Source organism: Vombatus ursinus, unplaced genomic scaffold (genome assembly GCF_900497805.2).
Source record: "Vombatus ursinus unplaced genomic scaffold, bare-nosed wombat genome assembly UNPS02014270.1, whole genome shotgun sequence".
Taxonomy (NCBI): Eukaryota; Metazoa; Chordata; class Mammalia; order Diprotodontia; family Vombatidae; genus Vombatus; species Vombatus ursinus.
In genome coordinates, this window is record NW_020954048.1 from 150,957 (window position 1) to 172,526 (window position 21,570).

The 21,570-nt window shown below is 44.4% G+C and overlaps 1 pseudogene; it reads right to left on the bottom strand.

Moving 5' to 3' along the window:
- Positions 1 to 12,553, bottom strand: part of LOC114042168 — a 35,080-nt pseudogene extending 22,527 nt beyond the window's left edge.
- Between the last annotated feature and the right edge of the window lie 9,017 nt (positions 12,554 to 21,570).

Below are 21,570 nucleotides of genomic sequence, written 5' to 3' on the forward strand. Positions count from 1 at the left end.
TGTAGGGTAAGACAGATTTCCACACCCAATTGAGTGTGTATGTTATTCCCTCCTTAAGTCAAATCCTATGAGAATAAGATTCACTCATTCCCTCTCACCTTCCCCCCTTTCCTCTCCACTGTAAGAGCCTTTCCTTTTCTGCTTTTTGTGAGATAATTTACCTCGTTCTACCTCTCCCTTTCTCCTTCTCCTAGTATAATCCTCTCACCCCTTAATTTTATTCTCCAGTTATGACCCCTTCATCTTCAACTCACCCTGTGCCCTCTATCTATCTATCTATCTATCTATCTATCTATCTATCTATCTATCTACACATATACATAATTTTTTCCCTCCAACGACCCTAATACTGACGAAGGTCTCATGAGTTACAAATATCATCTTTCCATGCAGAAATGTAAACAGTTCAACATTAATAAGTCTCTTATGATTTCTCTTTCCTGTTTACCTCTTCATGTTCCACTCAAGTCTTGTATTTGAAAATCAAATTTTCTATTCAGCTCTGGTCTTTTCATCAAGAATGCTTGAAAGTCCTCTATTTCACTGAATAACCATTTTTTCCCCTGAAGGATTATACTTAGTTTTGCTGGGTAGGTGATTCTTGGTTGTAATCCTATCTCCTTTGCCCTCTGAAATATTATATTCTATGTCCTGAGGTCCCTTAATGTAGAAGCTGCTAAATCTTGTGTTATCCTGATTGTGTTTCCACAATACTTGAATTGTTTTTTTCTGGCTGCTTGTAACATTTTCTCCTTGACCCGGAAATGCTAGAATTTGGCTACAATATTCCTAGGAGTTTTCCTTTGGGGATCTCTTTCAGGAAGAGATCAGTGGATTCTTTCAATTTCTATTTTGCCTTCTGGTTCTAAAATATCAGGGCAATTTTCCTTGATCATTTCTTGAAAGATGATGTCAAGCCTCTTTTTTTGATCATGGCTTTCAGACAGTCCAATAATTTTTAAATTCTCTCTCCTGGATCTATTTTCCAGGTCAGTTGTTTTTCCAATGAGATATTTCACATTTTTTTCTAATTTTTCATTCTTTTGGATTTGTTTTACAGTGTCTTGATTTCTCATAAAGTCACTAGCTTCCAATTGCTCTATTCTAATTTTTAAGGAAGTAATTTCTTCAGTAATATTTTGGACTTCCTTTTCCATTTGGCCAATTTTGCTTTTTAGGGCATTCTCCTTCTCACTGGCTTTTTGGACCTCTTTTGCCATTTGGATTAGGCCATTTTTAGGCAACTGGGGTTAAGTGACTTGCCCAGGGTCACACAGCTAGTAAGTGGGAAGTGTCTGGTCTGAGGCCGGATTTGAACTCAGGAACTCCTGACTTCAGGGACAGTGCTCTATCCACTGCACCACCTAGCTGCCCCCAGGCTATTTTTTAAGGTGTTATTTTCTTCAGTATTTTTTTGGGTCTCTTTTAGCAAACTGTTGTCTTGTTTTTCATGATTTTCTTGCATCACTCTCATTTATCTTCCCAGTTTTTCCTCTACTTCTCTTACTTGCTTCTCAAAATCCCTTTTGAGCTCTTCCAAGGACTGGGACTAATGCATATTTTTCTTGGAGGCTTTGGATGTAGGAGCTTTGACTTTGTTGTCTTCTTCTGGTTGTATGTTTTGATCTTCTTTGTCACCAAAGTAAGATAATATAGTCTGACTCTTTTTCTGCTTCTTACTCATGACCCTGGCCAATTACTTGAGTTTTAAGCTCATTGTTAAGGTAAGAGTCTGCTTCCAATGTGGAGAATGTACTGTCCCAAGCTTCTGGGGGTTTGTACAGCTGTTTTCAGAGATACTTCTAGGGACCTGAAAATTTTCAGTTCTTCCAAGGTGCTATGATAAGGGGTGAGGTGTTTCCTCTCCACCGCCACAACAAGCTCCACCATGCCAGCACTCCTCCTCACCCCAGGACCGCCCCTCAGAACTGTGACCCAGATCCAAGCACAGGCAAAGCAAGAGATTCCTGCCTCAGCACTGGCAAAGAGATGCCTGCAATCCCCCTTTGATCAGCCACTCGATTCCCCCTCAGTCTATGGGTTGGAAGCTCGGGAGGCAGTCACTGCCCCGGGGCTGCGCTTGGGACTTACGGCTTCTCTCTCACTGCAGTCACAGACTTTTCCCACTGACCTTCCAAGTTGTCTTTGGCATTTGTGGGTTGAGAAGTCTGGAAACCGTCACAGCTGCCTGTGAATCAGCCCTCTGAGGCCTGCTCCAGGTTGGCTGCAGCCTGCACACCCACACCGAACTGAGCTCCTCTCCCCACCCATATACCTTTCCAATATACCCCATACCTTATACCCCACCGATATACCTTTCTGATCAACCATCCAGGTTGTGTTGGGCTGGAAATTTGTTTCACTCTGTCTTTTTGTGGGTTCTGCTGCTTTAGAATTTGTTTAGAGCCATTTTTTACAGGTATTTGGAGGGGGTTGGGGGAGAGCATCTTGGCTCCGCCGCCTCCTCACACCTTTCTGAAGCCACACTGGCTCACAAGTAAATGATGATCTTCCAGGTGAAGGATCAGTCTATGAAGGAGGACTCTAGCAAAATCTTGCCAGCAATGACTAAGAAAGAGACCAACCCTGCGACTGTCAAGGACAATCTATTTCCTTTACCTTTACAGAGATGGACAAAGGAGGCATCCTTGGACTCCTGGGGGATAACCTCCTCCTGCCACATAACCCAGAAAATTTCAGTCAGCTTTTGTATGAACGATGGACTCCCACCCTCACCTTGTAAATCTCAGCTGGAATAGAATCGGGTCCAGGTGCTTTGTTTGCCACAGGAGAGGAGCCTAATGGCCTTCAAAATCTCTTCTTCAGTTGGAACTTCAGCTGGAGGTGGGGGATTGACTTCAACATGAGGTAAATAGTCAATGGCTTTAGCATTGGTTGATGATAGTCTGTTGAAAGCACTATGAAAAGTGTTCAGCCCAGTTCTCCAGGATCATGTCCTTATCACTAATCCATGTGGCTCCATCAGCATTGAGCAGTTGAGATGCACCATAGCTCTTTGGCCCATAAATAGCTTTCAGAGCAACATAAAAGCGCTTTGCATTGTCACTATCAGTATAAAGCTGCATTTCATCTGCCTTCTTACTGAGCCAAGAATCCTGCATCTCTCTAAGCTTCACTTGTACTTTACTTTTGATGGAATTAAATGCTGCCTTCTTAGAGAAGGATGAACTATCTTGCTGGTAAAGCCTGTGGAGTTCTCGTTTTTCATTTAGCAGCTTCCAAATTTCCCCATCATTTTTGTCAAACTAGTCTTGATGCTTTCGAGTGTTCTGACTCAGATGAGCCAATTCAGCGCTGTACACCAAACCTCTGAAAGCTGCCCACTCCCTTTCTGCTCCCCTGTTGCCAACCATGTGTTGGCTCAACTTTCTCTCCAAGCTAGCAACAAACTGTTCCCACTCAGAGTAGAGCTCTAATCTGTTGATGTCAATTCTTCTGGCAGTCATTTTGCCTTAGGGCTACCACTTGTGTTGAATGCAAATATTTAGCATTGAGAAAATAAATCTCTGATCAGTCCAGCACTCTGCACCACACATCGCCTTTGTCACTTTCACATCCTGTCTGTTTCTTCTCCTTACAATGACATAGTCTATTAAATGCCAATGTTTGCTACAAGGGCACATCCATGAAGTTTTGTTGTGTTTAGGTCAATGGAAGACGGTGTTGGTGATGAGAAAGTCATGACATGCACAAGTCTTCAGTAGTAAGTGACCACTGCTGTTGCTGTTTCCAACTCTGTTCCTCCCTAGGACTCCCTGCCAAGTCTGGTAGTCTCAGCCTACTCCAGCATTAAAGTCACCTAGAATTATAAGCTTGTCCTCCTGTGGCACATGGATTACAAGGGTCTCTAGGTCCTCATAAAATTTTTCTTTAACCTCATCAGGACTCATCTTGGTGGAAGCACAGGAACTGATAGTGGCATGACATTTTACTGCAAGTGGCAATCACATACAAGCTTGTTGACTAGATTAGTGTTGATTGCAAAACCTACACTAGCTTCATAGCACTCCCCTTCACTGTGCCCACTCCAGAAAAAAGTGTATCCAGCTCTGACTTCAGTAAGGTGGCGTTCATTTGACAGCCTTGTTTTACTCAAGGCTAATATGTGGATGTGATACCTGCTGAGTTCTCTTGCAACAAGAGCTGTTCACCTTTCAGGTCTACTGGATTTTGTGTTATCTATAAGTGTGCACACATCCCACGTACCAATGATGAATAGAATTATCTTTGCAGGAAGTTTGTGTGTGTGTGTGTGTGTGTGTGTGTGTGTGTGTGTGTGTGTGTTTCGACCACAGGGTGGGATCCCCACCTGCCACACTAATCAGGCCAGGGTTGGGTAAGCAGACAATTTTTAGGGCACCTTTTCTAGCCCCTTCCTCACACCAGGAGGTGAGTGGTATGATCCTTAAAAGGCTGCTCAGACACCCAAGAAGCTGCCAAATCCCACTGCTGCTTCCGGTGCGAAGTCAATCCTATGGCCTGGGCTGCCTGTGTGCAGCGGGGTGACTACAGCTCCCAGTATATCCACACCTGCTGCTTCATCCCTTGCTTGTCACCACAGGACTTTTGAGGTAGGTAAAATGGTAAAATGGCATGGGTGATGTCCTTTGATTTGTGTCTAAATTGTATTTAAGTGAAGCAGAGTTGCACGAAGTTGTCAGCCTCACTCTATCCTCCAGAATCATCACAGTCCAGTGGCAGAACAAAGTCAAGGTGCAGCGGATGGCCTTGGCACCTTCAATATCTAACCAAGCTCTAAGTGCTTCACAGCACCTGCTTCAGCTGCCTTCACGGCAATTGAAACAAATTGTTCTCATCCACCCATCCCATCAGGGGAAGTCTTCACATGCTTGGGGTAGATACCCCCCTAACTCATGACAGGTTTGAGACCCTTTGGTCACCCTCCACCTGGTTTAGCCCACCTGCCAAAATGGTTACGGGGTGTGGCTGTCGCATGTGCTATAGCTTCTTGAAGCCACAGGTGAGGATCGGGTGAAACAGGTGAACACCAAAGATGGAAAGCAGCCCTGAAAAGGTCTCAGCAGCCCTCACACCAAAGGTCCTACTCTTCCCTGAACACACCCAACATTCCATTCTCTCCGCAAGACTTGTTTATAGCACGTGACTGTCCCTGACAGATTTTATCAACATGTTGGTCATGAACTGTCTCAAAGGTCAAGGGGTAGATTGCTATTGTGATGGTCTTGAAGCCATAAGGGCAGTCTCCTCTAAAGGAAGATTGTAACTAACTCATGGGAAAACACCCATAATAACTTTTGAGAATTAATACAGCCATGTCCCCAAATTTATGTAACATCAGGATACCCCATGCTGGAATCCCTCTTCCTGGTTTTCTTTGTTATTCTCCTAACTATAAGGAAGTGGCATACTAGCTACCATAGTAAAATGAGCTCTCATTGTCTTACACCTCTGCACCAAAGCTTACTGGAAAGTTAGCTGAAAACTAGTGATGGTTCAGGATACTGATCATGAATAGCATTAAGTGATTCATTAAGGAAACTTAGCTCCTCAAAGAATCAAAGCTGGGGATGGGGGGAGGAAGTTTTGAAGAAACTGAGACAACAATCAAGATTAGACTTATGATTTATAGTAATGCTTAGCTTCTTAAGGCTGAATCAAATCAACACATTATCTATTATTCCCCCTTCATGTGTACTGCCATATTGTGCATTATGCATATTATTATTGCCATTACTATGGCATTGCCGTATTATGTATTGCTAGCTAAACCACCCTGTTATTGTTTCACCTCAACGTGCCTCACGTACATGCCAATAACCACAAGGGCACACAACTTGACCCTGTCCTAGAATCTCCCTCACAGCCAAAACAACCTCTGTGTTAGTTTCCCTTTTCTGGGTACTTTACAGAAACAAAATTCCTATTCGTTAAGGAATCAATAGCATGCGCCCGTCAAATGATAACAAGGTAGGGATGGCTTTCTTGATGTCCTCATACGATGGGTGAAGGGGCTGTGGTGGGATGCCTACAGTAGAGAAACCAGAGGTGGTGGTTAGCTAAAAGAGAAAGAAGCCAGACAGTGGAATGCCAGTGCATGTTTCATATCTGGCTTTCTGGGGGGAAAATGTAAGCATATCACACTTTGGTTTCATGTTCATCATGAACATCACTTCCTTATGTCTAGACCAGGCCCACACAACATCACACACCACTTGTGGCCTGCCAAAGGATTTTGGGTGGCCTGCGAAAATGCAAAAATCCCTCAGCAAAACTACATGAAGCTCCCTTAGGGCAGGCCTGCACAACATAGGGCTGCTTGTGTCTGCCAAAGGATTTGCAGTGGCCCACAAAAAATGCAGAGAATATAAAGTAGGCCTGCACAACGTCCGGCCCACTGGCCACTTTGGCGGGCCGCATGTTGTGCGGTACTGCTACTTGTCCTGGTGGTGAAAAGCTCTAGTTCTTGGAATCTCAGAAAAGTCTGATAAAGGTCATTATTTTGATACTTAATCCTCTGGGGCTAACCCCTATAAGGCTGGGATAGTGTGCACATATGAGACTTTTAAACCAAGTATTGTTAAATTCTACGGTTGTTTTTAAATAGCAGGGATCTTCCTCCAGTGTACCTGGATTTAACTTTCCCAGGATCCATCTCCATTTCTAGAGTATCTGTCTACCTCTCCAGCGTCTGACTCTGAAACCAAGAAGTCATTCTACACTCTAGCTACAGCTTCTCCCGTGACGTATCCTGCTGCTGCTGCTAAGTCTGCTCCTTGTATTCCTGTGGTACTTGTGGGGATTCTGCTTATGTATATCATCATGGAGCTTATGCGTGTTAAGGAAAAAAAAAAAAGGTCTTCCCTGCACATAATGACCATTCTGGAAATTGCCCTATTGATAGGAACAACTGAAGAAAATGTTCAGCATATCACATGATCAAATTCTATCAAATAGGTATGAGGAAAACAGATGGTAAAAAACCTAGGGAACCTCTCTCGTATACTGGAACACATTCCAAAGAAATTGATTAAGCAACAGTTGTTGGAAATGCCACTTTAATTAAAACTGCTGCTCACCTGTATTTGGAAATAGAGAGGTTGACTTTGGCTCGAAGAAACTCTCGTAACTTTTCTGAAGGCCAAAGTGACCACTTTATCCAGCTTGTTCCTAATTCTGCTGTTTCCCTATAAGAGCAGACAAATGTCTCAGCTGACTAGATGGTCACTTTGTCACATTTCACACAACTTTTGGTGCAGTGGAGAAAGCTTGATGCATTCTTTACTCTTGGATTGCTGACATACTGATATAGTAAGGTGTCTCAGGCAATAATTGCTACCCTGTCATTAGTTTTAATCTCTGATTATTTATCCTGGTGCAATGGCTTCTCTCTCCTTGAAAGAAGCCTGCAAAGCAAGGGGACTGGCCTGATACATCCTCCTTCTACCACCCCAAGCTTTCATCTGCATCCATTATCACTGAGTTTTTGTATCCATCTACAACCATGCCTGATGATCTTTCATACCTAATGGATGTGACGTGGAGAGTCAACATGCCTTTATTCCTGATGTGAAAGAGGACAGAGGATTCCCTAGCTCCTTCGCCTTCTACATCTTCTCTGACTATTGTCCAAGCATTTGCCTAGTGTGTGGAAAGACCCCACGCAGTACTCATTACAGACCTCCACCTGCAATGCCTGTGCTTCTTTTCTGGCCATTAACCGCTTTGGAAGAATCAGTTCCTATGTCTGCAAAGCATTTACGCCATTCGTTTCCTCATGAGGGAGAAATGTTCTCTTTGCCAGATAAACAAATGCCTTCATATGAGCATGAGCTTTCAGGCTGGCAGGTTTAGCTGCTGTCTGATGAACTGTTCGCATGTAATCACTGATTTTCTTCTACTGATTCTTGTCTTTACAAGGTTTGGTTACAGCTTGTCCAGATCAACTCTCCCAGCTATTTGAATCTAGACCTAAGGAGGACAAACAACCTGTCTTTGTTTTACCTATCCCTCCTTCTGATCCACTCTGTTTCTCCTTCCCACTGATCTTGCTTGAACAATGACTCTCCTGGAGCGTCATCTCAACAAGCCACGCTGAACTTTCTCCTACATCGGGACCACGCTACCAGGCAACAATACGGTCCACTCTTCAGCAGCTGATTTTTCTCAGTGTGATCTGTGGTGGATTTGCTTAGTTACCGCTTTGGGGGTTTTGTGATGTGACAGCTGCGGGTATTTCTTTCAAACAGCAGCAAAGAAGGCGGCAGTCCAAGGGAATAACCTTGGTTGTCAGAACAGTGCCAACTGTACGATCGATCACATCAGCTACCTTCGTCCCTTGAAGAAAGGCTACCATCAGGTCAGGCGCTTAGGAGCACACAAACCTCTCACCCCCACTAAACGGACTAACTCTGAAGCAATCTACCTCATGGACAGTTACCTCTTTATTTATGGAGGGCTGCCTCTCGCACAATTGAGTCTCTGCCCCATGGGGTTTCGGATTTGTCTATCAGTCATGCTCCTGTTTGTACCTCTCACATCAGTCGAGTGTGTCCCCCCCTCCTGTGTCCACGCAACACGCAGGTTTACTAAATTAAGACAACCCACTGTCCTTTGCGTCTCTTCTTTGGGGATATCACGTTCTCTTTCTTGCACAACTCTGTCTCATCTGCAGATCACGACGCACTTTGCATGCAGCAGAATATGACCAGAGGTTCTTCCGTGCAGTTCAAAGAACATGTATGATGCTGGTGCAGACCACGATCCTCCTTGTCCCCTCTACACTTCCTGTTGGACTTCTTTCTTCAGAAGATATGTGACGCCACAGCTCATGGTCTAGTAAACTGTGCAGCTTGGCAGTTAGAGTGTCCATCTTCTGACAGAACCTAAGTGAGCCAGCGTCCTTCTAACCAGCGAGGTTGTAACCAGCGAGGTTGTAACCAACATGTAAAAGCCGTCTGCTTTTCTCCCTCAGTTGGCAGCCTGGTGCCCTGAGAGGGCTGCCCCCTCGGTGTTCTGCATAGCACAGAAGGCTGCCCTCTTTGCATCTTAGTGATCCATGAAGCCCCCAGGTCTTTCTTGGACCCAAGGGGGGAACTATGTGGAAAATGTTGATATCCTTATTAATTTAATCAGTATTTACTCGGTGTATGGTGATTTGATGGGTATCAGTGATTCTACTAGTGAGTTAGTGGAATAGGATTAAGTTTATGTCAGCCTGATGCTTTTTTGACAAGTACAGAATGTCTCCTTCAGTACCCCCCTTCTCCAAATTAGAAAAGAAAACCAGCAGGTCTTGGAATATTTCTGCATTAACTTGCCCCTTTCGCTCTATCCTAGCTAATAAGGCAAGGTGCTTAATACATGCAAATTAACTAAATGACTGATAAAGAAGATAGTTTTCTTTGGCCTAGTAGAAATAGCTATGCTAAAGGCCCTTTAAGGCTTTAAGCATCCAATTTTGAAAAAAAAGAAAATCACCTATTCTGTAACTATCTCTGCCTAAGGGCCAAACTTGATCTTTCCCCCAACTGCTTTTGACTCTCTCTAGGCTTCAGGTAACTAGGGAGGAGAGAACACATGTGACATCTGTGAAAATGAAGGACATTGGCATCCAACCTCTACTGATGGTGTGAGTCACCCTTTGAGTGGACACAAACACCGTGACGGCCCTGCTGGCTGCGCCCTGCGCCACCTTATTCAGGCTGTCACAAGAAAGGACCCTGATCCTTCCTGCAGCAACATCCAATGAGGTGTCACTGATAAGGTGCCATCTCACCAGCCCCACCCATCTCTCCAGTCCTACTCTCACCCTCCTCCTCTCTGACACCATGACCGCCGAGGTAAGTGAACTGACCCACAGCACCCAGCACGTCTCCATCTGCTGGAACCAAGGGCTCCACACGTGGAGGCTGGGGTGCTGCTGCAGAGAACCTCTGTGTTCTTGGTGTTACAGGCCGCAGAGAATCGATCCATACTCTTGCATCTCAGCCTCAGGGGCTGCGCGGAGGGCACCATCACCAGTGAACAGAGAGTTGTGCACCAAACATTCCTCCGCTCACCTTGGCAGGGATGTGCACAGAGGTGTTACGGAGACTCCAAAGGAAAGCACGAGAGGGAAGAGGCATCAGACTGACCACCAAACTGAAGGTCTTCAGAGCCGCTGTGCTGACCTCATCGTCGTAGGCCTGGAAAACCCGGACGGTCTAACAGCGCCACGCCAGGACATGGAATTGCTTCCAACGGAACTGTGTGAGGAAGATTCTGAAGATCACCTGGCAGGATGAGACGCCAGACACTGAGGTCCTTTCCTGAGCTGAACTGTGGAGCTTCCAAACTCTAATGCAGAGACCGTATCTCCAAAGGGCTGGCTACGCTGTTCAAATGCAAACGTGCATTTGCCTAAAACACTCTTTTGCTGTGAACTCACACAAGGCAAGCACTCACAGGGGAGTCAAAAGAAGAGGCACAAGGATATTCTGAAGGTCTTCTGAAGAACTCTGGACTTGGCTGTGGGACATGTGAGACCCTGGCACAGGACCGCCCAGCATGGCGTGCCCTCATCAGAGAAGGTGCTGTGCTCTCCGGGCAAAGCAGAACTGAAGTAGCTCAAAAGAAACTCGAGATGCAGAGATTTCGAGAAGCCACCCCAAATGTTCACACAGACTGTTTGTGCCCAACCTGTGTGCTGGAGCCTTGTGAGCTCACACTGGCCTGCTCAGCCACAGCTTGGCACACTGTACCTTGACCCTGATGTAGTGAAGGCATTTGGAGCACGAGAGAGGACAACCAGTGTTTCCACACAGTGCCTTCGCTTACAAAATGACTAGACCTGAGGGACCTGGGAAGAAAGAAACTAGCAGGGCCAGGATAATATCAGCCCTGAGACAACATTGCAGTGGTCAACAGCTGGGGAAGCCTTTGGGGGTGTGTGTGTGTTAGGGGACAGGAGACGTGAGGCATACACAAAGCCAGCAAAGACACAGTGTCTATGGAATAGAGACCAGTATGTGAAGCGGACGTCCACGTCGGTCAGTTGAAATGAGTAAGAACTTAAAAAAAAACACGGGATGGCAGTGATTTGGATGGGAGGGAGTCAGTGCTGGAGAGGCCAAAGTGCAAATGAATCCAGCCAAAACAAGAGGGCAGCGCAGTATTATTACTATGGTATTCAATTTCATACCTACTTTTGCAAATAAATGACCCATAAGTGAGGTATTGCCAGCTACATAGATAATCCTCTATTTCTATGGAAATGGCCTTAAATGTTGATAAAGGATAGACTGCACTCACCTGGGCTGGGGGTCTGCGGCTCCCAGGGGCCATTGCCTCTGGCTCCAGGCTTCCTGCTGGGTCAGGCCTTGGTCCTCTGCAGGCTGAAGGATCCCAGAGGGGCAGAGGTCTTTCCCTGTTCTTCCCAGGCAAGAGCCTGGCCTGCAGGGATTTACAGAGGGCGAGGTCCCACAGGAGTTACAATGGCCCTGGCCCTGCACTTAGAGGAGAGACTACAACCTACAGGGAAGAGGAGGCATCAGGTAAGGTCGGGTTTGGAAATGAGATGATCCCAACCTCTCCTACTCCTCCTCTTCTGTCCCTTCCCCTCCCCCATTCTCTTTCAGGGACCCAGGAGGCAGAAGGGGCTTGGGATCCCAGATGGGATGAGACCAGGCAGAGCCTCAATGGCTGCAGACCCAGAGCTCTCCCTCCAGTTGGCCCTCTGCCCTCACTACCTCCCCTCTCCTCACCTAACACACCCACACACACATATTATCCACACAACAGACTGACTGCTTGATCCAAAAGAGAGATAATGTTGAGGACAGGAAGGGCTCTGGGATGGAGCCCCCAGGAATGACTAGGGGAAGCCTGAGGCTGGGAGACAAAATTCAGTCTTGTTTTCAGCCCCCTGCCAAGGGCCCTGAGGGCTCTGAAGGAAGAGGGGGAGGGAAGCAGGAGGCCTGGGGAAGGGGAGCACAGGTAGGGGCTGGGAGGGAGACATTCTAATCCAGCTCATGGCAGGGAGGTCAGGGATGCTGGAAAGACAGAAGGGTTCCTGGTGGACACTGAGCCTAGGAAAGTGGGATGGCTGTGTGCTGAGGTCTAACTAGGAGCTGGGGGTCCAGAGAAGGGGCCAGGCAGGAGCTGGGGGGCCAGGCAGCAGCTAGGGGCCCTGCATCCAAAGCGGGGTCCTCAGGGCAGGCAGAACCCTGGATCATTACAAGGGGGTCGGAAGGGAGAACAACTCAACCCCTAAAGGCGGGGTCAGGGGCACAGAACACCTGGAGCCTGAAGGGGGACTGGAAGCAGGACACCTGGGTCCCTGGGGTAAAGTGAGCCCCAGAACCTGCAGAGGGGGAAGAGCCTGGCAGTCTGGAGGTGTTGGGGGGCAGGCAGCCCGGCGCTCACACCAAGGAGGAGGGGGAGGGGAAGGGGGAGGGGGAGGAGGAAGAGGAGGGGTAGGAGGAGGAGCCCCGAAGGTAGGGCGGCTGCCAGGGCCGACCTACCTGGGACCTGCAAGCACAGAGCCCAGACTGAGCTCTGCTCCGCGCGGGGCGGGAAGGGGGAGCCCCGCCCAGCCAGCCTCCGCCCGGGCTCCTCTCCCCTCCCACGTTCTCTCGGACCCAGCAGCAAACCCGCAACAGAGACACGCCCACCCTGACGCCCCGCCCCCACAGCTCACCTAACTTCCCCACCCCCCCGTCAGCCGGGCCCCGGGTGAAACTGCGCCTGACCGGAAGAGGGTCCCGCGAGCTTCTCCAAGGCCTGGGACAAGGCCGAGGGGCGGGACCGCTCCGGAAGTTCCGAGGCAAGGCCGTTTCCGGTTCCGACCACCAGCCTTCTGGGAAATGTAGTCCGGGCGGCTGCTCTGGCCAGTGTTCTGGGCGGATGGGCGGGGCGAGTCCCACGTGGTGTCCGCCGCCGGTTCCTATTGGCTGCGCCCAAGGCTGGGCCGGGCCTGAACTACTGACCGTGAGGGCGGGGCCAAGGAGATGGGGCGGGACCAGGGGAGGATAGAGTGGGAGTGGAGAGGGCGGGGCACGGGGGCGAGTGTTGTAATCTTAGGGTCCCAGCACCCCTAGCATCTGAACCTCACCACCCGCACCCTCTGTTTACGTATGCTCCTAACTGCCTCACTAGCCAGGACCCCTGAGGGTCTTCCCCTCCCAGATTTTGCTTTCTTTTTTTTTTCTTTTTTTTTTTTCTTTTTTTTTTAACCAGGTAAAAGAGAGCATTCTCTGCCCCGCCCATTCGCCCAGCCCGTGTCTCCTGATGCCTCCGGCGCCGTCTCCAGTCTTCCTGGTCTAGACGTGGCCGCTGACCCAGGAGGCTCTGGAGGAGACAGTGAGGCTGGTGACTGGGCAGCCCTGCCTCACTTAAATCCCACGCACTCGCATGTCATGGCACCACCTCCCTGAAGCCGCATTGACAGTATACATTGACTGTGATGGGATGATATGTAAGAAAACAAAATTGAGGGGTGAGAAAGAGGACTGCATTCCAAGAAGAGGGAAGGGAGAGGTAGATGGGGTAAATTATCTCACATAAAAGAGGCAGAGAAGAGTTGATACAGTGAAGGTGAAGACGGGGGAGATTACTCTAATCAAAATTGGCTCAAAGAGGGAATAACATACATGCTCAGGTGAGCTTAGAAATCTATCTCATCCTATAAGGAAGTAAAAAGGGACAGGGATGGAGGGGCTGATGGAAGGAAGGGCAACTTGGGGTGGCATTGGTTAGAAGCAAAATGCTGGTGAAGAGGGACAGCATGAAAGGTGAGAGAGAGAGAAGGAAAACCAAGAGGAAAATGTGATGGAGCAAAATATACGGTTAGTTACCATAACTATAAATATGAATGGAATTAATTTACTCAGAAGTCAAAGTAGATAGCAGAATGAATTAAAAACCAGAGTCCTACAATATGCTGTTTACAATAAACACATTTGAAGCAAAGATACACACAGAGTAAAGGTAAGGGGCTGGAGCAGAATCTATTATGTTTCAGCTGAAATGAAAAAAATGGATAGCAATGATGATCTCAAAACAAAGTAAAAGCAAAAATAGATCTAATTAAAAGAGATAAGGAAGGAAACTATATCTTGCTAAAAGTTTCCACAAACATTGAAATAATATCAATACTAAACATATGCACCAAATGGTATAACATCTACTTTTGAAAGGGCAATTTAAGTGAGTTGTAGGAGGAAATAAGCATTCAAACTATACTACTGGGGGACTACAACTTTCCCCTCTCAGAACTAGATAAGTCTAACTAAAAAATAAACAAGTAAGAAGTTAAGGAGGTAAATACATTTTAGAAAAGTTAGATTGCTAGAACTTTGGAGAAAACTGAAGGAGAATAGAAAGGAACATGCCTTTTTCTCAGCAGTACATGGCATTTACACAAAAATTGCCCATGGATTAGAGTATAAAAACCCCACAATCAAATGCAGAGAAGCAGAAATATAAAGTGCATCCTACTCAGATCACAATGCAATAAAAATTACATTCAAAAAAGGGCAGTGAAAAGATAGATTATAAACATTCATCTAATGCTAAAGAATGAGTGCATCAAAGAACAAATCATAGAAATAATCAATAATTTCATTTAAGAGAATGACAACAATGAGACAACATAAAAACATTTATGGGATGTAGTCAAAGCAGTACTTGGGGAAAAATTTACATATCCAAAGAGTTACATCAATCAAATAGAGAAAGAGCAGATCAATGAATTGAACAGGCCACTAAAAAGACTAGAAAAAGACAAATTAAAAACTCCCAATTAAACATCAAAATGGAAATTCTGAAAAGCAAAAGAGAGATTAATAAAATTAAAAGTAAGAAAACAATTGAGCTAACATATAAAGCTAGCAGCTGGTTTATGGGGGGGGGAAGCCAATAAAATAGATGAACCATTCATAAATAAGATTTTTAAAAAAGAAAAGAAAAGAAAATCCCCAGTATCAAAAATGAAAGAAATGAAAAGAAAATTAAAATAATTATTAGGCTCTAATTTGCCCAGATATTTGCCAATAAATCTGACAATCTAACTGAAGTGGATGGATATTTACAAAAATATAAATTGCCCAGATTAACAGAAGAGGAAATAAGAATACTTAACCCAATTTAAAAAAAAAAAGAAATCAAACAAGCCATCATTGGACCCCTAAGAAAAAAAAATCTACCAAAATTCTACCAAAAAATTCTACCAAACATTTAAAGAACAATCAATTCCAATACTAAATAAACTATTTGGAAAAATAGGCAAAGAGAGATTCCTTTTGTGAAACAAATATGTTGCTAAGACCTAAACCAGGAAGAATGAAAACAGAGAAGGAAAATACAAATTTCCCTTGAATATTGATGAAAATTTTTTAAATAAAATATTAGCCAGGAGAATACAGCAATAAATATCACAAGGATCATACCAGGTGGGATTTATACCAGGAATGGAGGACTGGTTCAATATTAGAAAAACTATCAGCATAATTGAGCACATCAATAACAAAACCAAAAGAAATCATATGATTATCTCAATAGATGCAGAAAAAATCTATGACAAAATGCAACACTCATTTGTCCATTTGTCCTAGAGAGCAAAGAAAAAATTGGAGATTTTTACAAAACGGGAATTCCTATCTTAAACTGTCAACAAGCATTATCTTTAATGGAGATAAGCGAGAAGCCTTCCCAATAAGATCAGGGGTGGAACAAGGTTACCCATAATCACCAACATTATGCACTATTATACTAGAAATGCTAGCTATAGCAATAAGAGGGAAAAAAAAGAAATGGAAGGAATTAGAATAAGCAATGAAGAAACAAAGCTATCACTCTTTTCAGATAATATGATCCTATACTTACAGAATCCTAGAGAATCAACTCAAAAATTAGTTGAAATAATTGACAACTGTAGCAAAATGGCAAGATTTAAGATAAACCCAAATAAATCATCAACTTTTCTATATATTACCAACAAAGTCCAGCAGCAAAAGACAGAAAGATAAATTCCATTTAAAATAACTGAGGACAAAGTAAAATACCTGGGAGTCTACCTTCTAAGACAAACCCAGGAACTCTAAGAACACAATTACAAAACATTTTCACACAAATAAAGTCAGATCTAAACAAGTGGAAAGATAGTAATTGCTCATGGGTAGGCTGAGTCAATAAAATAAAATGACAATTCTTTCTAACTATGTATTTAGTGCTACCCCAATCCTCAACATTTTGGAACAAAAACTGCTAGGAAAATTGGAAAACAGTATGACAGAAAGTAGGTATGGACCAACATTTCACATTGTCTGCTAAGATAAGATCAAAATGGGTACATGATTTAGACATAAAGGGTGATACAAGCAAATCAGAGGAGCATGCAATAGTTTACCTGTCAGATCTATGGATAAGGGAAGAATTTAGCACCAAACAAAAGAGAATACATTACTAGATATAAAATGGATAACTTTGATTATATTAAATTAAATTAAAAAGATTTTTCGCAGAAACAAAATCAATGCAACCAAGATTAGAAGGAAAGCAGACAACTGAAAAAAAATACAGCAAGTATCTTTAATAAAGGCCTCATTTCTCAAATATATAGAGAACTGAGTCAAATTCATAAGAATACAAGTCATGACACAATTGATAAATGGTCAAAGGATAGGAAGAGGCAGGTTTCAGAAATCAAAGGCATTTATAGTGCTACAAAAATGCTCTAAATCTGTATTGATTGGAGAAATGCAAATTCAAACAACTCTGAGGTACCACCTCACACCAATGAAACTGGCTAATAAATCAAAATGCACTTTTGGAGGAGTTGTGAACTGATCCAACCATTCTGGAGAGCAATTTGGAAGCATAAAACCGTGCATACTCTTTTACACAACAAGAACACAACTAAGTTGGTATCCCAAAGATTTTTTTTTTAAGAAAGGGAAAAGGATCAATTTTATACAAAGGTATTTATAATAGCTCTTGTTGTGGTGACAAAGAACTGGAAATTGAGGAGATGCCCGTTAATTGGGGAATGCTTTTACAAGTTGTAGTATATGATTGCAATGAAATGCTATTGTGTTATAAGAACTGATAAGCAGGATGACTTCAGAAACACCTAGAAAGACTTATGTGAACTGATGCAGAGTGAAGTGACCAGAACCAGGAGAACATTGTATACAGTAACAGCAATTTTGTAATTTGAATAACAGTGAATAACTTAGCTATTCTCAGTGATAAAATTATTTAAGACAATGCCAAAGGACTCATGATGAAAAATGCTATCCCTCTCCACAGAAAAGAACTATTTGAGTCTGAATACAGACTAATGTGTACTATTTTTCACTTTCTTTCTTTTGGTTCAATTTTTCTTCCACAAAATGACTAATATGGAGATGTTTTACATGATTGCATATGTATAACCTGTTTCTGATTGCTTACATTCTGTGGGAGGGGTAAGAGGAAGGAAGCAAGTTAAGAATTGGGAACTCAAAACTTATGGGAAAAAATAAATGTTAAAAAATGTTTTTATATACAATTGGGGAAAAATAAAACATTATTTTAAAAAAGCCTAATAGCCAATGGCAGCTGAGTTGCCAGTGGATAGAGCACCAAACCTAGTCAGGAGAACCTGAGTTCAAGTTCAACCTCAGACACTTACTAGCAATGTGACCCTGGGCAAGTAACTTAAGTCTGTTTGCCTCATTTCCTTTTATGTAAAATGAGTTGGGAAAGGAAATGGCAAACCTCTCCAGTATCTTCAGCATGAAAATCCCAATGACTATCACAAAGAGTCAGACATGACTGAAACAACTCAAAAACAACAATAGCCATTCCCCAATAGATAAATGGTCAAAGGATGTAAACAAAGAATTCTCAAAAGAACTGCCAAGTATTCCCAACCACATGAAAAAATACTCCAAACTATATTAATAAGAGGAATATATACCAAAACAACACTGAGGTTTCATCTCATACTCCGCAAAATTGACAAAAATGGCACCAGTCAATATTGGAGGGGTTTGGGGAAGATGGGCACACTAATATAATGTTGGGGGAACTAGGAAATGGTAGAAGATCTTGAAGATCTGAGTTCAAATCCAGCCTCAGACACTAACAAGCTATGTGACCCTGGTTGGTAAGTCATTGAACCTCTGTTTGCCTCAGTTTCCTGAACTGTGAAATAAAGATGATAAGAACACCTACCACATAGGGTTGTTGTGAAGACAGTCAAGGGTGAATTTTTGGGAGAAAATAAGTCACTCCGTTGTGTCTTTGCCTTTGAGGCTGATGCCTCTTTGACAAGAACTGAGTGTCTCCTTCAGTACCCCCCTTGTCCCCATTGGAAAAGAAAACTCCCAGGACTTTGAATAGTCCCCCAAACTCAGCTCCTTCCCCAAATCCTCTCTAACCAGGGAAGTACTAGGCCCTTCACAAATGCTAATTAACAGCCGAAGAAGGTACTCTTTCCTTTGGCCTGCTCCAAACAGCTCTGCTAAGGGCCTTTGAACATGTGAATGTGACCCAGAAGCCAACTTAACCTGTTTTCTTGAGTTGCCATGTTTAACAGAAAACATTGGACCAGAGTATGCAAGAGGCCAGGAACACCCCCACAATCCCAGCTCATAGTATTTGGTCCTTTCAACCCTCGCTGCCCTCTCAGTGTGCCCTTGAGAGTCAAACCAGCTACAAGACAGGCCCAGTTGGTGTGCACCAGATGGATAAACTGTTTGTGCAGCTGGGACCCTGGAGGTTCAGCAGAGCATCTTGTCTTCAAGGTCTGGCAGGGAGAGCTTGGCCAAAGAAGGAAAGGGGAAGGGAAAGCAATTCTATGGATGTGTGGAGGAGGGGTGCTAGGCATGGATAAAGGGAACAAAGACAAGACCCCTTCAGAAGAGAGAAGAATGAGTGAAGTGGTCATCCTTGTGACTCCGGGATGAAAAGGGAAAACTTAAAAAAAGCACAGGAGAAGGCAGCAATTGGGGGATGGGGAACAGTAAGGCTGGGTGTTAGTGCTTGTGATGCTAAAGTACCCTGAACCAATTCAAAGTACAGAATTAGAGAACAGAGAGGTATTGTTACTACTATTTCAAATTTCTTGGCTATTTTTGTAAAGAAATAATCCATAGGTAGGGGATTGCCAGCTTCATAGACAATCCTCTTTGTTTCTGGAAATGTTCTCTTTGATTGATGTTGGTCAAGTGTGAGGACAGAGTACACTCAACTGCGCTGGGGTCTGTGGCTCCCAGGGGCTATTCCCTCTGGCTCCAGGCTCCCTGCTTGGTCAGGCCTTGGTCCTCTACAAACTGAGCTGGGTAGGCTGAAGGATCCCAGAGGGGCAGAGGTCTTTCCCTTTTCTTCCAGGGTAGAGTCTGGCCTATAAGGATTTACAGAGGGTGAGACACTGCCCTCAGGGTAGAGAATGCAACCTATAGGTAAAGTAGGGCTTGGAAATGAAGATGATCCCGCTGGCTCCTACTCCTTCTTTTCTGTATCTCTCCTTTTCCTTATTCTCCTTCAGAGACCCAAGAGGGAGAAGGGACTTTGGAATCCCAGATGGGATGAGACCAGTCAGAGCCTCAATGGCTCCTGAATCAGAGCTCTCCCTCCAGGTGGTCCTCTGCTCTCCCTTGTCAACCTGAAAGTTGGTTAAAGAGACAACAGGCTAGGTGATAAGTAAATCCATATTATTTATTCCCTTAAGTTAATGACATATACATGGAGTCAAAACTTTAACTCTGACTGACTCAAGCAATTTTAGGAGGAAATTTAAAGCCTGACTCAGGATGTTTATGTTACTCAGATTTATGGTCTCCATATATGTTTAACCAGAGCATGAGAAAGGAATTTTCTTAATTGAATAGCTGTAAATACAATCAGATAGGAGAATGTCAAAGTGTCAAATGAAATTATAGATCCAGTATATCTGTGATTAACATAGCATATGTCCATAGGATACCAAAATAAGAAAAAGTTCCATTATTCAAAATAGTGTCACCTTAGTGATCATAAACAGAAGGATGCTGGTCAGCTTCATCGGTCTTGTAGTTGCTGACACAGGAAGGGGCATTTTGAGTTCACTCAGAGAACAAAGAAAAAGCGTGTCTATTATGTTGGGGTGCTTCTTATTACTTAGTTCAGGGTCTGGCCCTTATTGGGGCTCAAATGATCTTAAATGATTATGAACTGCCAAGCATTCAAACTCCACTTCAAAGCATCCAAATCCAATGGGTTGGCTCCATTGTTTGAATGCAAAACATGGGTTTGCCAAAAAGACTATTTTATGGAAAACTCACACAGGGCAAGCATTCACATGGTGGTCAGAAGAAGCTATTCAAGGACACTCTCAAGGTTTCTCTTAAGAACTTTGGAACTGATTGTGTGACATGGGAGACACTGGCACATGCCCTTATCAGAGAAGGTGTCGTGCTCTATGAGCAAAGCAGAATTGAAATAGCTCAAAAGACATGCCAGATGTGCACATTTAGAGAATCCACCCAAAATCTTCACATGGACTATTTGTGCCTGACCTGTGGTAGAATATTCGGAGCTTGTGTTGGTCTGATCAGCCAGTCAGACACATCTGAAACTGGACCCTTGCATAGTGATGTCATTTTGGTCCTCTTTGAGAACAAAGGACAACAACCAGTACCAAGCCCCAAGGATACAAAAAGAGGCAAAAGACAGTCCCTGCTTTGAGGAGCTTACAGTCTAATGGAGGAGACAACATGCAAACAAATATACTCAAAGCAAGCTCTTTAGGGGATAAATAGGAAATAGTGAATAGAGTGGAGGCCCTGGAGTTAAGAGGAGATAAGGAAGGCTTCCTGGAGGAGGCCAGGCAGGTCAGTAATTGGAGCACAGGAGGAAGAGTGTAAGAGGTGGGGGTGACAGCCAGAGATGGAGGGTCTTAGTGGTGGGCCAGCCAGGAGGCCAGCATTATGGGATGAAAGATAGGTTATAAAGTGTTTGGGATTTCAAACAGCATTTTCTATTTGATCCTGGAGGCAGTAGGAAACCACTGGAGTTTATTGAGTAGGAGGTGAAATGATGGGACCTGCTCCTTGGGAACATCACTGTGGTGGCTGAATGGAGGCTAGACTGAAGTGGGAAGAGGGCTGAGGCCACTAGACCCACCAGGAAGGTATCACAATAACACAGGTGTAAAGGGATGAGGGCCTGTCCCAGAGTGGGGGCTGTCATCTATCAAAGGGATTTGCAAACCTCAAAGTGATATAGAAATGCTAGCTATTTTTATAGGTAATTATTTCCTTACCTACTGTCTCCCCCATTGGGACCTTTTCCCTTTGGATCCTGAGCCAATCCTGGCCCTTTGCCAGTGTTTAATCCGTGCTACTGGCTTCCTGGCTGGAGTCATCCTTCTCTTGTTCTGACACTTCCTGGGTGATCCATCCCTTGAGGTTGTCTGTGGCACACAACTGGAGCAGCGGAAGGGCCGTCAAAGCCACCTGGGTTAACCCATACCCAAAGTGAATCTCCAGTAAGAGCCAGCAGTGGTCACCCAGGCTCTACTGAGCTCCCTGCACACCCTAAGCAGGTTGCCCCGCCTAGGGACAG